The following is an 18,989-nucleotide window of genomic DNA, read 5'->3' as shown; positions in this document are numbered from 1 at the left end:
ATGGGTATCCTTGGATTTAAATTCCCACAATTCTTTTCAGCTGGTTGAGCATCACACAATGCATTTTGCAAACATCTGAAGTGCCAAGATTTGCCTTAGACAGTAGAATTCTGCCAATTGACTGTATTTGATACATTGGTTGAGAATGGTATGTTACGATAGTTGCAGAAATTAATTGTAGCACGCTAAATAGAATGATTTAAAGCAAGTAGAATTGAAAGGCTGAGATTTGGCCTCTTTGCTAGACCTTTGTATAACAGCTAATTTATTAGGCATTTCTGTCTCTTTGCTCGCTCATTGCTTCTGTAGAGTCCTATTATTTTATCTGCTGGCACTAAATGTATGAAGTAACCACGTCTATGGAGCCAAATATAATAACGACTGTTTAATAAAGTATGCTTTGCTAAACTGTTTGTTTAGGAGCGCTGGCCAAATTAACTTTTTCGAGAAACTGCTTTCAGAATGTACTCTGACGCTATCATATATAAATATTATTTTGAGTAATTTAATGTTATGACTTCATGGGGTAATTAAACTAGTCCTGTCAGACTGTATACACTTATGATAAGTGTGCCAGTGACTGATTGGAGATCTAGACACCATTAACCTTTGTATCAGTAGTGGAAGCAGCTTATAGAATAAACACATTTATTTCAGTGTTTTGACAACATAGGGTAATCTTTTGTGGACAATGGCCTTCTGATTCTTGCATATAATTTAGGTTTGTGTTTAGAGCTCTCCAGTGAATACTGTTACCTGCACATAAGGAAATGTTGCTTTTAATACCTGTGTCAAGGTCTTAAATAAGTAAAATGCAGTAGACCGTAAAATTAACTTATATGTACTATTGTGCTTGTAAAAAAAATGTTTTATTGATCACAATTCTCTGTGATATAGTTTACAGATTATAGGCCCCCCTACCACTGATATTGTGGAAAAAAAAGAAATAATATATGCTGAGATCTTAAGCCTTAAGCCCCCACCTTTAATGTTCTGTCATTTACCAAAATAAGCCAGTGGAATTCTGACTGTAGGAGCCCGAGGAAGATCTGTAACATATTAACTTTTTTGTGGCTTAAAGGGACACTATAGTCACCAGAACAACTACAGCTTAATGTAGTAGTACTGTTGAGTATAATCATTACCTTCAGGCATTTTCATGCAAACACTGCCAATCCTGGAGCTTCCACAATTCCCCTATAGGGATGGACTTGAACTCTGACGCGAGCACTCGAGTCCGTGGTTCCCTGACATTGGCCTTCATTATGGCCTGGGGCAGGAGACCCAACACCCCGCTCCCACCTTGCTACACTTCGTGGCAACCATCCAGCATTCCCGACCTTGGGTATCGGCTGATGCTGGACTGATTCCCAGGCATATTGCCTGCCCCAAATAGGAGTCTCCCTAACTCCAGTTGCCACCATATGGCATTTTTAAGCCCCTTCTCCCCAATATAAGCAATGGTTTTATTTTTTTGTTTTATATACAGTTAGTTTCTTTCGCAATGCAGAACCATGCCAGTAATCCCGACCCCAGTGGCTCTTTACTCCTGAAAAACTAATACAACTAGCAACATTTTACTATGCTCCAATCCCCATGTCTAGTTAGCCTATCTGTTTTAGCATATACGTGTTTTCCAGCCTAGACATGTCAAACTACCCTGTTCCTGCTCGTTATTAAAGGGACACTCCAGGCACCCAGATCACTTCTGCCCATTGGAGTGGTCTGGGTGCCAACTCCCACTACCTTTAACCCTGCATGTGTAATTATTGCAGTTTTCATAAACTGCAATATTTACCTTGCAGGGTTAAGTCCTCCTCTAGTGGCTGTCTACTAGACAGCCACTAAAGGACACTTCCGTGTTCATAGAACACGAAAAGTGTGTTATAACGACGCTGGACGTCTTCACGCTATGTGAGGACCTCCAGCGTTGCCGAAATCCCCATAGGAAAGCATTGAAAGCATTATTCAATGCTTTCCTATGGGGAGGTCTAATGTGCGTGGGAGGAGCGTAGGTGGAGCCTGACCCAGCGCTGAGGGACATCGTCGCTGGATACAGGTAAGTCACTGAGGGGTTTTAACCCCCTCAGCAACCTGGAATGGGTGTGGGAGGGAGAGGGGACCTGCAGTGCCAGGAAAACGGTTTGTTTTCCTGGCACTGGAGAGTCCCTTTAATACAAAATTGTGCAGTTTCTATGAACGCCATATCATTGTTTACTATTGTTTGATATTACTGTGTTTGTTATTGTGGCATGATAAGCTTACATGGAATCATTTGCACAACCACAATAAAGGTTTACAAAATAAAAATTGTGGTTTAAAAACAAAAAAAATCTAGTTTTTAATTTAACGATAACAGATGTGCCACTGAAATCAAGGCAGAGTTGTTCAACGTGCTTCATACAGACAGTAGTAACCACTAAACTGTGAATTATTTGTCATTCAAATGTTAGGTCAAAATATCAGAAACAAAAAAAAAAATAGAGTTTGATAGGTGTGATATCAGGAGAGGTAGCGTCATGGATAAAGTATCTGCCACTTAAGGGTGTGTGATCTTAACCAGGGTGACAGGCACTTACCCTCAGTCCTACCTACAGGTTACAGACCCTGTCTGTATGGCCGTTCAGAGGACTTAGGGAAAGCCATCATCACACTGCCCCACAGTGTGACTTGTGAGATCTGCAGTTTGGAACACGGAGTATACTGAGTATACTAGTATACTCTTCTAATCCTTGTAGACTGTAACACACAGCACCAAACAGCGTATTACAATATCATTAGACAAAGTATCTCCTCTTAGAGTGAATTGCTGTGGTCTGATAGATGGCACAAGCTGCACAATGCATACATTATTTTGGTGACAAATTCCCTCTGAGTGGACATAGTATTACCAGGATGTAAAATTCAACACTTCCATGTCTGTTAGTGCCAGGAGTCATTCACACATTGTTGTCCGGAATGCCTGTTTTATTAGTTAATGGGCATCAATGTATGAATTAATTTGGGAAGCAAACAGTTGATTAACATGAGAAAACATGAGATTGCTGCGAGTCGGAACACGGTAGGAAAATATTTACGCTCATTATCACAATGCCGATTCTGTTGCCGGAGAACAAATATTTAATATCATGATTATCCGTGTGCTGTGTACCTTTTTTAATCTCGGATTCTGCCATGTTTGTGTTTTTACTTCATTATGAAACATGCCTGCGTAACCCTGATATCCAAGAATACTCGCCTCCTTCAAACATCCCACGGATTAATAAATACAAAGCACTCCACTGAAAGTCTCACCCATTACTAGTGTATTTACTAGATTTGTGCATTTGATTTCAAACAAATCTTCATTTGTTCAAATTCTGTAACTACGAGACACGAAATTGTCATGAAACAAACTAAATGAGCCGTTTTATTTGTGTTGTGAGTCTGATGGTTCCGATGCATGTGGTTCGAGAAAATAGGAGAGATAACGGAGAAGAAGCTAATTTTATTCCAGTGCAATATTAGGCATTTTCGTACCATTTTGGTTTAATCAAAAATGATCACGTGGACAAAATTCATACCAACCGAAACAGCATCTGAACAAAAAGGCAGTTGTTTTCTGACACATAGGTAAGTGTTTTTTAAACAGTTTGAATAGGGCAGCAAAACTCCTTGGGTTACATATGGTTAGAAGGACAGGTCTGTGCATGGAAACAGAAACATTTTTTTACTCCTCACAATTATGTGTGAGAGCAGTAGAGCAAAGAAAGTAATTATGTTGCACATATCTATTATTTGCTGTGTGCTTATAGCGCCGTGTGTGCACAGCTTGCTTCTTAAAAGGGTTACTAAATTCAGTGTACATATGGACATCTTGGCATTCTCAACAGTTTGGTCACAACACATTCCCTGAAAGTCAATTTACAATCAACTCCGTAATCAGTCACCCACTGTGACTCATCGAATGACCATCTCTGTTTAATGCACACCTTTCAACCCTGAGAGCAAAAATGTGTTGATAACCTTTGTGCATTCTCATTTGTGCCAATATAGCGGGAACATATGCTGGAGTGTTTTTTTTTTTTTTTTTACACCTGCCTCAAAAGGTCATCCAGTCCCCAAATTCCAGGCAGTGTGCTCTTAAGGGCATGCCATCTCTGTAAGGTTATATCTAGAAATGGATCACTGTGCCGCCTGTATGGGAGAAACCACAACCGTTGATGTGTTTTGATCTTTGAACTTGTCGTGGAGCTACAGCTATTCTTCATCTATGCACCGTGAATAATGGATCCACATAAGATTTTTTTTTTTTTTAAAGTAAAGATCCCCCTAAGATTACTCAGTAAAGCAAAATGTGTGAGACCACCTCAGTTGATAGTTTTCAGGTTTTATTTGCTTGTCCTCTGGGATATATATACCTATGATGCATGTGTTTGGCAATCAGATGATGACCGTGCTTCAGATGTATGTGGCAAGGTGGCAAAATGACAATTTGTAGCGGTGTGATGCAGTATTCCAGAGTATGTGATGTAGTGTGGGCATAATTCTAGTTAAAGGACTCCATCTGTTGCTGGTATGAAAATCAGAGCCAATGTCCATATGTTAACTTTTCTTTGAAGAATTTGAAGGGACACTATAGATCATGACTCTACAGTGTCATTGCTCACATCTCGAATAGACAAAGAGGGACACTTTCACTTTAATGGTGTGGCTAGGGACAGGGCTGTCCTGAGAAATTATAGCTGATTTAGTAATAAAAGTCTATGCAACTAAAATGTAATTTAGAACAAGAACTACTGTATTTTTTTAGTGTAAATGAGGCCCCCATGTATGACAACCCCTATTTCTTTAGCCCAAAATTAAGAAAAAAATATTTTAAACACTTTAGATAGAACAAGTTTGATATATTAGAGGTGACTTCTGAGGAGAACAACACACTTCTCATTCTCATGCCTCCCCTGTGCTACGGTAGTCTGTGAAGTTAACGGCTCTATAGTGCATGCTGGGAGACTACAGCTCCCACAATACAGCAGGTAGTGTGAGGGCATGCTGGGACATCGTATTCACTCTGCTCCCTGAACACAGTTTCCTTCCCCTTAAATTTAAATCCGAAACAAGACCTACCTGAGGTGGAGCATACCTTAAAGGATCACTATAGGGTCCGGAAAACAAACCCGTTTTCCTGACACTATATAATCCTTGGGGGACCCTCACCCTCAGGGTACCCCCCCCCCGTGGCGCTGAAGGGGTTAAAACCCCTTCAGTCACTTACCTTTATCCAGCGCCGGGCTTCCTCGGCGCTGGTGACCTCTCCTCCCCGCCGACATCAGCTCCTGAGTGGCAAGTGCCGCGCGGGCATTCAAACTTTCTATAGGAAAGCATTTCTCTATGGACACTCTGCACACTTTCGCATCCAGCGTCGCCGAAGCGCCTCTAGAGGCTGTCAGGAAGACAACCACTAGAGGTTGGATTACCCTGCAATGTAAACATAGCAGTTTCTCTGAAACTGCTATGTTTACATGTGAAGGGTAAAACCTGAGGGACATTGCACCCAGACTACTTCATTGAGCTCAAGTGGTCTGGGTGACTAAAGTGTCCCTTTAATATGGCTGCTCCTTTTATGCTGTGGCATGTCTCCGGAGCTCCGTTGGTGGTAAGTGCTGATGTCAGGTGCAGCTCCCACACATATAGGGACCTCTTCCTCCTTGCCACAGCACTCAGAAGTGGATCGGCGGGAGGGAGACCAGGTATATGTGTGGACCGTGGCACACTGAAATGCGGCAAGCTCCATCATGGTTTAGACACCCATGCAAAAAAAAAAATTTTTTTTTTTTATTTTAACCCCTGCAGTGACATTCCATGTATAAGACGACCCCCAATTTTAGGCAAAACAATTTAGAAAAAAAAAGTCTTCTACATGGAAAAATATGGTATCTATCCTATTTACACAGACTGATTCCTAAACACAGTTATTGTGGTTTAACAATAAATTAATGTGAGGTGCAGGAGTGCACTCATACCTCAAGGGGTTGAACCGTTCTCCGAAGGTTTAACCCTAAAGTGAGCTCCAGCACCAATCTAAACTCCCCCCAGACGGCATCCGGCTTCTAAAGTTTCAGGAACGCCGCCAGGCAGATACGCTGCTTATTGGCTAAGAGAGGTCAGCTGACGCACTTAGTCAATTAGTGACTCTCCATTCACAAAACTGGCTTGGAAAGACTAGTTTTGTGAATTGGGAGTCACTGATTGGCTGAGAGCATCAGCTGACTGATCTCCGCTTATATGTGGCAGCCCTAACCGGCGGCACTCTGCGCTTCCTGAAACTGAAATTTCAGAAGCCAGATGCCACCTGGGGGGAGTTGAGATTTGCGCTGGAGGATCACTTTGGGATGAAACCGTTCGAGGATGGTTGAACCCCTTGAGATAAGTGTGCACCTGGGGGCCTCCTGGCATCATAAGGCACCATAACAACTTCATTTAGATGTGTACTCGCAGCTGAAATGTGTAACTGAATTATCTCAATGAATTAATGTTGTATTATTTAGAAGTGTGAAATAATGAAAAATCTATTTTTCATTCTATCGCATTTCTTTCTTTCCCTTTTTTTTCTTCTTCTAATCTCTTCAGCAACAAATACAATTAGTAGTATTGTAGCACATATATTTTGGTTACATTCTCTTTATAAATTGCAATCCCTTTAAAGGAACACTATAGTCACCTAAATTACTTTAGCTACATAAAGCAGTTTTAGTGTATAGATCATTCCCCTGCAATTTCACTGCTCAATTCACTGTCATTTAGGAGTTAAATCACTTTGTTTCTGTTTATGCAGCCCTAGCCACACCTCCCCTGGCTATGATTGACAGAGCCTGCATGGAAAAAAAAACTGGTTTCACTTTCAAACAGATGTAATTTACCTTAAATAATTGTATCTCAATCTCTAAATTGAACTTTAATCACATACAGGAGGCCCTTGCAGGGTCTAGCAAGCTATTAACATAGCAGGGAATAAGAAAATCTTAATTAAACAGAACTTACAATAAAGAAAGCATTAAAAGGGCTCTCTTTACAGGAAGTGTTTATGGAAGGCTGTGCAAGTCACATGCAGGGAGGTGTGACTAGGGTTCATAAACAAAGGGGGGGGCGTGTCCGGCAGCCGACGAAGATGGCTGCTTAGTTCCAGAGCTCCTCGTGGCGCCCGCAATAATACCGCTCAACAAGCGAAACCGGCACACTCTCACACCACAGATGGGCCGCACAAAACGGCAGGCAGACCCCGGCGGCACCCCAAGACCCTCGGGACCCGGGGGAGACCACACAATCCGGTCCTACCTCCAGGCTGCAACCCGCGCACAGTCACCGCAACGGGAGATGGAGGCCGCAGGTCAGGCAGACGAATCACTCCCATCCACACCAGCCAGATTCTCCCCAACACTGTCAGAGCCCCAGCAGCAGCAGCAAGGGGGTGAGTGGAGAGACATTCTCCCTAATCTGCTCCATAAATCTGACTTTGAAGCCCTATCAGACCGCCTGGGCCGTGTGGTCCGCGAGGAGGTAGCCCAACTGCGTGCCGACCTAGTGAACATGGAGGCACGCATGGCGGTAACAGAAACCGAGACCAAGGCGCTGAGAACAGACGTCGAGCAGACAAACACGGCAGTGATGAACCAGGAGGCTGATATAACATACCTTACAACATGGGTCGACGACCTGGACAACCGTGGCCGCAGACTGAACCTGCGAGTCCGTGGGGTACGGGAGGGAGGCCCCTCGGAGAACGTACCGGAACTACTGAGGCAAATTTTCGCCCAAGTCCTGGGCGGCCAACACACGCCCCGAATAGGTCTGGTCCGAGCGCACAGAGCTCTGAGACCCATGCCAGCACCAGAAGAACAACCCAGGGACATAATATGCTGCCTCGACAACTATCATCTCAAAGAAGAAATACTACGCACAGCCCGCCGCATGGGAAATGTCCGCATGGCAGGCCAAACTATCTCCATATACCAAGATTTATCCAGGTACACTCTACAAGCCAGGAGAGCCTTACGCCCAGTGACATCAGCCCTCCAACAGGCGGGAATCCAATATCGCTGGGGCTACCCGTTCTCACTTTCTGCAAGACACGGTCAGGACCAACTGTTCATAAGAAAGCCAGGTGATGTCCCAGGATTCCTACGTAGCCTAGGCCTCCCGCCACAACAGGTACCTGACTGGTTGGCGAGATCGTTTCTTCAGCAACCACCGGGACCACAACCACCACGCAGACCTAACGCAGGCCAGCAAAGGCCCCAGCAACAGCAACAACGAGACGGGAACCAGGGCCCAGTGAGGAGGGAGCGGTAACCAAACACCAAGCAGCGCAGCCGGGGAACGGGTATGGGGACATGGGAATCACTACATAGCTCAACAAAACCGTGAGTACAAGCAGTGGGTACAGACCAATTCATACTACACTTGTCAGCAAGCCGTGGGGAGGGGGATGGGGGAGCTAAGGGGACACCAGCCACATCAGCACCACACCGTGGGGGTTCCTGCATAAAGACGAACAAATGGCAACAACTATACCGCCAGATAAGGCGCAGGGGGGGCAGACGGGACACTTTGGGGAGGGGGACGGGCAGCCCAGCCACAGTGGGCAACGAAGATGGCGAGCAGCCGCACAAACAGATACGCAAACATCCCAGCAGAACTATTACCTGAGGTGCAACTCAGACAGACGCTTGGGTCCCACCTCATGTTGCAATACCAACTAACAACCCACAGGGGGAGGGAGAGGGGTTGGAACCTGAGGGACGGCACCTGAGATGGAGGGGGAGCGGGACCCACTGGGCACAAAAGCTGAGTCGAGCATAGGAAGGGTTCAGGGAAGGGAATGAAGGAAGCACGGCAAGAGCAGGAAGACGGGATGCACTCGAGACAGAAAGAGTGGCAGAAGGGGGGGTCGCAGGAAGGCAGAGGGGAGGGGGGAGGGTTGGCGCAGGGGGAAGAAACAATAATACAGACATGTAGGTTAACAACTGGGGGAGATAGGGGGTAGGGGGAAGAAAGGTGAAGGAGAGGGGGGGAAACGACAAGATAAAAGCTCCAAAACTTTCCCAAACACACGGGGGGGGGAGGGGAGGGGAGGGGGGGGGGGGGGGAGTACAAAAAGTTGACCCACATGCGCTCAGCCACTGAACACGGGGATACAGACCACGCAAGTGGGTAGAATGTAGAGGCAAGCAAGAATCTAGGCAGACACCCGATCCTTACAGCCCAGGTCCCACGACACTTACAAGCAGAAAGAGGGAAACTGAGAATGGTGTATATGTTATGTATATAAATTGTGTGACATTGCATTAAGGTGTACTGCACGAAACGTTATGTCCATGACAAAAATGTGGTAACCCAGAACACCAGACGGCGTACGCACATGACAAAGCGGGACGCAACACAAGCTTAGGGAGACGAACATGACAAAGCGTAAAACTCAGAGACCCAGACGAACCATAGCCACAACAGAGGGATAGTCCATACCGTGAGAAGCAACACATAGATGTCGGACCACCCACACGCTGAGCAGAAATTGACGTTAAGACGCAGGCCAGGAAACAATATAGCCCCCCCCATGTCACATGGTGTCCAATCCCCTAACTCCGAATAGACACGCACCACCAGCAGACTACAGAATAGCGACTCACCCCCACCCCACAACGACGATCAGCCCAGCCCAGACTGATCCTAAACTCAACAGCACGCAAGACCCAACCCCACCCGGCACACCGTACCCAAGGCAATACAATTCAGAATCAGAAAAGCTGTAAGAGCGCGGCAGTAACAACACGCACACGGCACAGCGCACCGCGCACACACAGAATAAAACCCAACACACACAGAGAAACCGAGCAGACGCTACCGATACACAGCCACTTAGGAGACGAGGGATCACAGACTACTACTAGAACTAACTACTATTTACGACAAGTGGAGGGATAACCCACCACGGACGAACTACCCGACACCCCCACAGGTGTAGGACACAGAAACCCCCGATACTAGGGGGCCATACAACTCCCGGAAACGACCCAAGCCCACCAACTGGTGGAGCTACACGGTCAATCCACCGGGACGATTGTCCATTAACCTAAAGTTCACAGTACTTCTACGGATTACGTAGACCCACACAGCACTAGCACAAGAAGAGACTAAACACAGAACCGCACTACACTATACAAACACACTAACCACAACCTCACTCACCGCCCCTTCCTGCCTTTACCCTTCTATCCACCCCCTGCGGCTGCCCTGACGATGACGACCCCGAGCCCCGACGGGTACACCCGGGAAGACCTGAGCATACTCTCCTACAATGTAAACGGCCTCAACGTCAGAGAGAAGCGCACAAGGCTCCTGAGAGACCTGAAACACTACAGGGCGTCGGTGGCATTTATCCAAGAAACGCACTTCCAAGAAGGCAGGGCGCCAGCCTTGAAAGACCGCAACTTTCGAACAGGGTACTTTAGTAACAACCCGGATAAAAGAACACTAGGAGTCTGCATTCTCTTTTCAAACGGGACCCCATACAAGGAGATAGCCACCCTCAGGTGCAAACAAGGCAGATACCTTTTCACTAAAGGCACAATAGTAGATCAGACCTACACATTCGCCAACCTGTATGCTCCAAACACGAAACAGCACTACTTCCTCCGGAACGCCCTAAGCACCTTGATGAAATTCACGGAGGGCACCTTGATCATCGGGGGAGATTTGAACTTGGCACTACACCCAGATCAGGACTCCACGTCACCGCGCGGAACAACACCACACGACAAACACGCCAACACACTTCGCCTTCTACATGCCCACCAATTAGCAGACTGCTGGCGAGCACTGCACCCAACAACCAAGGACTACACCTTCTATTCACAGACACACTCGACATAAACGAGATTGGATTACTTCCTGACGACACATCACAACCTGAACCTGCTCCGAGACGCAGAGATCCTACCAATGACCTGGTCAGATCACAGCCCAATACGAATGCGGCTCAAATCGCCATTATACAGACCCCGGCAAATGTCATGGAGACTAAATGAATCGATCCTTTCGGATGGGGTGGAAGCAGACAAGATCAGTAACACCATAAGAGAATACTTCCAAACCAATGAAACGGAGGAAGTGACACTGCTGACATGCTGGGAAGCGCATAAAACGGTCGTCAGAGGCCGGATCATCGCCATATAAGCAGCCCGCAAGAGGGCGGCGATGCGGGAGACGCTCGAACTCAGCAAAGATATAGCGGTCCTGGAGGCCAGACACAAACGAACCCTCGACGCACAGACGTACAGAGACCTAACAGCCAAACGAACCCAACTTACAACACACCTCAACCGAGCCATCCAACGCTCATACCAACACTACAGACACATGATACATGAACATGGCGGGGGGCGGAGCCTGGCTGTGGAGCGGATCGGACGCGTGAAGCCCGAGCTCCCGTCTGCAACCCTAATCTAAACTGCATTAACCCAGCACTCAAGTTCCAAGACTCCCCTAGATTGCACCACCCAGACAGGGGATGCATAGGGGATCGCAAAGAGCCCACTCCCAAAACACTGAGCCGCCGGGAACGCGAGCTGAATCACCGGGGCCTACTGCTGCGACAACCAGCCTGTTCTGCGGCCTAGGTGGAGGCAAGGGCTCGGGTGAGGCGGCCGATCACCCAGCCCGGAGCACCCGGGAAGCAGACGACTGCGCTGCGGAGACCCACCCACGAGCCCTCCTCTCCCCCCCCCCCCCCCGCCGGTGAGGGATATCCCGGCACCAGCAACGACTCCCAAGCAAATCGAGGCACCGTATATCCCAACGCTGCAATAAAGATGGCGGCGGCTGCCCCTGCAATGGTGGCGCGGAGCCCGCAAGCGACACTTGAGGAAAGGCTAGACGAGCTGCTCAACAACTTCTGGCGGATGCTGCAGGACAGAGGGGCACAGACTGCCAGGGAACAGAGGAGGGAGAACAAACCTCCTGACCCTCCGGCCCCCCCCAAGCAGACAGGCGGCAAGCTCAGGGTCCCCGTCGCTGTGCAGCAGGGGAGGCAGACTGCCCGCTTACCAAGCACTCGCTCGGGTCCAAATCTACCCAGAGCTGGCTCCAAGCATCCTGGGCAGAGGACCCAGGGGGAACAGACCCTGGGACGCGGCCCGGGAACACAGCTGAAGAAACCTCCTCTCCAAGCGGCACATGCCAGCTCCAGAACTTCCACTCGGGGAGACAAGACCAACCGGAGCGGTGACGACCACACACGAGACCCCGAAAGGGCCCGGCGGCACGAGCAACCGGTGCTTTTAACCTCTGCAGCGCCAGCAATTGAAGACAAGTGGCACTTGAACCCCAGCAGCCTCCCAACGCAGGGCATCGGCTGAGCAACCCACAGGAATGCTTGCACCATGCAAAGGACAATAGCGGTAACCACACCATGCGACAGACAGTCAGGGGCAAATTAGAGGAGAATCTCTTGCCTTACCTTGCAAGCACTTTGCGTACTCTGACTGCAATTACCGTCTTAGCAATGCCCTTTGCATTGATACTGCTGACATACCTGCCAATATTCTAAATCACACGTTGAGCCTTTATTACTTATGTGTTCATCTTGTTTGGACCCCCTTTTTTCCCCCCTATCTTTTATTTAAGTTGGCAGTACTAATCAGCATGTAAGTTTAGCTTTCACTTGCTCACATAGCCTGACCCTAACAGCAGAACATAATCAACATGTCTATACTATTTCTCTCCACATGCCTACATCTGCACTGTTCAATATATCGACATAAAAACTTGTTTTACTTTACTTTAATGTTTACTTTACCACGCACCGTTTTTTAATCCTGCAACTAACACTCAAACGTAGACGAGGGTTAAATTGCCACGACTCCATCAATGTTCTGTATTAGCCTGATTACGTAGCCACCATTGAATATATACATAATCTGTGCTGCCTATAGCCTAGCCTACACACTGACCAAGCCTTGTCAAAGCACAACCATACCATATGACCAACTGTAATGATATAATCTCGAGTTAAACCATTTTAGACAGCATGTATAGCCTGACTGTTACTTTTATTTTATTTTGCTAAGCCTGTCTATGCTTATTAATATTATAAAAATGTGCCTATATTACGAATGCCATGCCATGTAATGCCAATGCTTGCCTATTCTACTGGATGTCGCTGTTGTGGCGCATACCGGCTATTTGTTTATTCTGTGCACACCCAAAATAAAGAATTTAAAAAAAAAAAAAAAAAAAAAGAACATGGCGATAAATGCGGGAGACTGCTGGCAAACCTTCTGAAACAACGAAAAACTCAACTATACATCCCCAAGATAAAAGACACGCAGCAACGACTTAAGCACCTCCCAGACCAGATAGCGACAGAATTCCACACCTACTACCAGGGCCTATATCACCTCCGGCGAGACGAACAGGGAAACCCACAACCGAACAAAATTGATGCCATACACAGATACCTGAATTCGGCACACATGCGGGAACTACAAGAGGCCGACCGAGAAGCATTGGAAGCCCCCATCACATCGGAAGAACTGGCGTACGCGATGAAGAAGGCGAAGACGGGCAGAGCGCCGGGGCCAGACGGACTCCCTCTTCAATACTACAAAGTCTTCGCACAGGAGGTCGTTCCGAAACTACTGCGAGCCCTGAACTCCATTCAAGAGGGGGCCACGCCAACGGCGCAGTTCACCTCGGCGAATATCACCCTGCTGCCGAAGGAAGGAAAAGACCCAACAGTGTGCCCAAGCTATCGCCCGATATCGGTACTAAACACCGATATTAAACTCCTTGCCAGTGTCATGGCGTCGCGGCTGGCGCCACTACTGCCGGCCACGATCCACCCGGACCAAACTGGATTCATCCCAGGCAGGGAGGTGAGGGACAACACGATCCGGGCCCTGAATATCATAGCACACGTCAGGACCCAGCAGCACGGAACCCTTCTTCTGTCCACGGACGCGGAGAAGGCGTTCGACCGGGTGGACTGGGATCTGCTGATGGAAACCCTCCACGCCATAGGAATAGGACCGAAATACAGCACCTGGACGAGGGCACTATACACCTGCCCGACGGCACGAATCAGGATCAACGGCGCACTGACAGACCCGTTCCAGATCCACAATGGGACCAGACAAGGCTGCCCGCTTTCGCCGTTACTATTCGCGCTGACGCTGGAGCCATTCCTGAACAGGATCAGGCACAATGCGGACATCCAGGGGATCAAGATAGGGGACACACATCACAAAACACTAGCATATGCAGATGATATGCTATTCGTGGTCACGAACCCGCAAACCTCCCTACCAGCGATACAGAAAGAATTCGAGGAATACGGGCGGGCCTCAACCTTAAAATCAATTACTCAAAATCAGAGATACTGAACTTAACCATCAAACACGCGGATAGACTGACCCTTCAGAGACAACACCCATACCGCTGGTGCGACCACCGCATGCGATATCTAGGGGTTTGGCTCACCACCAACCCGGCAGACCTGTACGCACAAAATTATCTCCCTATATTTAAAAAAGCGGTGGAGGAACTTCACGGATGGAATGCCCTCTACATTTCCTGGCTAGGGAGGATAAATGCGGTTAAGATGACACTACTGCCCAAGCTGCTGTTTGTGTTCCAGGCAGTACCGATCCAAGCCCCCCAAACATTCTTTAAGGCACTGAAGGCCGAGGTCCGCAAGTTTATATGGAAAGGCAGGTCCCCACGCATAGCACACAACCAGTTAATCCTACCTAAACTTCGAGGAGGCCTGGCACTCCCTGACTTTGAAAAATACTACCACGCCACACACCTAACACGAGTGGCCAGTTGGACGATAGCCAGCGGCACAAAACCATGGACCCAACTGGAATCTGACACCATCAATTGCGACCTCCGGACGCTACCCTGGATACCCGCGGCGGCATACAGAAGTAAACGCATCACCAACCCCTTCGTGGCGGCAACCATGAAGATCTGGCACAGGCAGGGGCTGAAACAATACCTAACGACAGACCCAGGTCCGCTGCTGCCACTGAGGGGCAACCCGGACTTCCCAGCGGGAGACCTTGGTCCCAGACCGGGCCCAACGGGCCACACAGCTATCCCCCGCATGAAGGACGTCCTTGTGCACCCGTTCAACATTCGACCATTAACAGAACTCTTCCCAGACAGACTACACACATTCTCCCATACGCTGGCCAGAGCACAGCTCTCCCAGTACGCCAGATCGATTCCACAAAAAACGTCCCTGACGAGGGAGACGACACAATTCGAACGAATCTGCATGCAAGACAAGGAAACACCCCGAGCTATCTCACAGATATATACCATACTGATCACCAGCAGATACATATTGGCGCCGCCCTGTATAAGGAATTGGGAGGAAGACCTTGACGAGCCCATGTCAGAGGCAGACTGGGACAAATGCCTCACCCTAGTACAAAAAACGCCTAGCTCCGCACGCCTACAAGAAAACTCCTACAAGATACTCACCAGATGGTATTTGACACCAACAACACTACACGCTAGGAATCCAGACATGCCAGACACCTGCTGGAGATGCGGGGAGGAAACAGGCACATTTTTACATATCTGGTGGTCATGCACACGGCTAACGCCATTTTGGGACACGGTCAGGGACGTCATACGCGAGGTGTCAGACGAGATGCTCCTAAGAACCCCGGCAGCCTTCCTCCTCCATCATACCAACATGGCAGTGCAAACATACAGCAGGTCCGTTGTACCGCGGCTGCTAAACGCAGCCAAAGCTATAATCCCCATCTATTGGAAGCACGGAAACGTACCCCCGATATCGCGGTGGGTGGAAGAGGTGGAAACCACCAGGAAGTACGAAGATATAAAGGCAAACACCCCGAAGCTCAGAGACCGTTACATCTCACGCTGGTTTCACTGGCTGAGGATAACCACATCGAACGACTTTCAACTACGCCTAGTCCAGCAGTAACCGGGGGAGACGAGAGGAAGGAGAGAGCAGCAGGGGAAACCAGAGGGGGGGCGGAAGGGTGCGGCGGAGTGGAGCAGCAGCAGGGGAAGGAGCCACAAATGACCCCATACCCTTACACCAACCCACCATCCCCCACCAAACTTGGACCAGACCCACTACCATGTCACACAAGACGGACACGGCAGAGAAACGCGACAGACAGACAGGGGAGGGACACCCCCCACTGAACATGTCGGACTAGAGACACTACACACATGGTACAACCCAACACGAGGACACAAAGACCACGTCCCGGCCTAGATAAACAACCGAGACGCAGAGAGAAATATACAAAAAGGCTACACGCAAATACGTTACGACAATACTCTAAACAAAACACACACACACGTACAGACACCAGACTCCAAACCGAACTCTCCGACAAATACGACCCACATGATTGGGGCACACACACAGACCTACATAGAACGCACACTAAGACGCTAGCCATGTCAGCAGGCCAACTACGTTAAATACCAGACAGCACGACCAACTGTACATGCAATCGGAAATATGCTGGAGCACACAAATGTGCAATGGTCTAAAACGCATAACAAAGATATACTCTTCAGTTAATAGTTTTTTGTTTATTTTTCTTCTTCTTAACTCGCTACCTTTGTTATACTAGTTCAGTACAGAATGTTCTTGTTTATCGATGTCCAACCCTGCAAAGCTTATATACACTTAATATTTGTGAATACATGCCTACAATGACTCAAACGCCTCTGCGTAGGCAAATACATGCTATTCAGACGAATCTGCAATATGTTTGCCCCATGCTAACTGAAACTTTAATACGCACGCCTCTGCGAAGGCGACTACCTGCTTAAACTGTTTTATACTTGAAACCTGCTTTTATGTTGTGATAACAATAAAAATATTTAAAACATAAACAAAGGGATTTAACTCCAAAATGGCAGAGGATTGAGCAGTGAGGCTGCAGGGGCATGTTCTATACATCAAAACTGCTTCATTAAGCTAAAGTTGTTCAGGTGACTATAGTGTCTCTTTAATGCCGGCAAGAAATTACTAAGAAATTATAATATCACAATGGTCGCTACCAGGATGTCACTACAGGGAGTGATTTAAAACCATTAATCAAATAATTCTAAAGAGCATGAAACAAATGAAGAAGAGTAATAAAAAATAAGTGAAAAAAAATCATACAGTTTAACTGAAACATATGAGATTATCTTGCACCAGTAATGTGCCTAGTATCCACTCCTGATGGGTGATCTGTCTGCAAAGTAATGCTGTCTATCTTTTCACATTATTTAAACCTTGAATCATGAAGGGAGCCCTGCTCTAGATTGTATCTTTACACAAGCAGCCACCACAGACAGAGAGAGGCTTGTAGTCTACAGTTCTGTCTCTGCATAATAGGATTGGCCATTACCCACCTCAAATGGACACTATAGGCACCAAAACAACTCTAGCTTAACCCGTTAAGGACACATGACGTGTGACATGTCATGATTCCCTTTTATTCCAGAAGTTTGGTCCTTAAGGGGTTAATGAAGCAGTTTAGGTTTATAGGTCACGCCCCTTCAGTCTCACTGCTCAATTCTCTGCCATTTAGGACTTAAAGGGACTCTCCAGCCAAGCCTTTTTACTCACCTGGTTCCAGCGCCGGGAGCCTCGTAAAGCCGCGCCCCCTATTTCGTCAAAATGACGAAATAGGCGGGCGCGAGCAGGGAGCAATCAGACGCTTCCATTTGGAAGTGTCATTGCTCCCTTGTGCGCATGCACGGCTTCGCCGCACACGCGAGCATACTTCATAGGGCGGCATTCATGAATGAGCTATTATTTAATTGCATGCATACGAGCTGCTGTTGAGAGATAAAGGCGACATTAACTACATACCTCTCATGTAGATTGTAGTTTGCCATTTGAAGAGTCATCTGTGGACCATACAGTATGTACATTGTGTGATTGGAAACCAGTGTGTTTTTAAAAAAAAATTATTCTCCCAGGATGTGGTTGCACATCTGTTTCCTTGTGCTGATGCATGAGGAAATGTTACATGGCTTTGTAGGGGCGAGGATCATTTGGCATTTTTTTTAATTAATTTTTTTAAATTCTTTATATTGTGGAATCAATCAAAATCAGCAATGGCATGTTATCCACATATTTTGAAAAGTGAGCAAACTCAAATATTCCATCGGTACAGTAAGAAAAACTAAAACATAGCATATTAAAGAGTTGAGACATGGTTTCATCTAAGGACACTATGGTTCCGTTCCTCACCTCAAGACACTTTATCCCGCATGCATGGCAACACTGATCACTCGGACCCCAGCACCATCATTCCATTCAGGGGTCACTTCTGCACATTTACTCTTTTATAGTAAAAACCAAAGAAAAGAAAATGTTACTTGCGCTTTTTCCTTAATCCCTATGTATATTTAGACAAATGGAGGTCATTTAGTTGCTCCAATGGCCATTGGAGGGATGCCCGCCTGCCAACGTCAAGGCAGACCCCCCCTAAGCGGGTCCTAACACTGACCCTTCAGCCTGCTTCCTTGAGCTTCTGGCAAAGATATCTCTAATGAGACAGAAAGGGTTTTTTTTATATACACCCCTTTACTTATTAACCCTTAATAGGGAACACATGGGATGGGTAGCAGCATTGTAACCAGGCTGTGTGATACAAAGTAAATACAAATACAAAAAGAGAAGTCCTGCGCTTAAGCTGCAAGGACTACAACACACATCAGCCCCAATATATAGTAAAAACCAAAGAAAAGAAAATGTTACTTGCGCTTTTTCCTTAATCCCTATGTATATTTAGACAAATGGAGGTCATTTAGTTGCTCCAATGGCCATTGGAGGGATGCCCGCCTGCCAACGTCAAGGCAGACCCCCCCTAAGCGGGTCCTAACACTGACCCTTCAGCCTGCTTCCTTGAGCTTCTGGCAAAGATATCTCTAATGAGACAGAAAGGGGTTTTTTT

General features: G+C 47.3%; 2 protein-coding genes across 12 annotated transcripts in view; one reads left to right on the top strand and one right to left on the bottom strand.

The window, feature by feature from the left end:
• Positions 1-18,989, bottom strand: part of LOC134571246 (uncharacterized) — a 516,374-nt gene that overhangs the window by 193,962 nt on the left and 303,423 nt on the right. The gene's annotated exons all lie outside the window — the stretch shown is intronic.
• The window catches only part of FRY (FRY microtubule binding protein), a 434,727-nt gene that overhangs the window by 237,366 nt on the left and 178,372 nt on the right, over positions 1-18,989 (top strand). The window lies entirely within an intron of this gene.

This window comes from Pelobates fuscus, chromosome 1, assembly GCF_036172605.1.
Source record: "Pelobates fuscus isolate aPelFus1 chromosome 1, aPelFus1.pri, whole genome shotgun sequence".
In the NCBI taxonomy this organism is placed as follows: Eukaryota; Metazoa; Chordata; class Amphibia; order Anura; family Pelobatidae; genus Pelobates; species Pelobates fuscus.
This window is presented reverse-complemented; position numbering and strand designations above follow the sequence as displayed.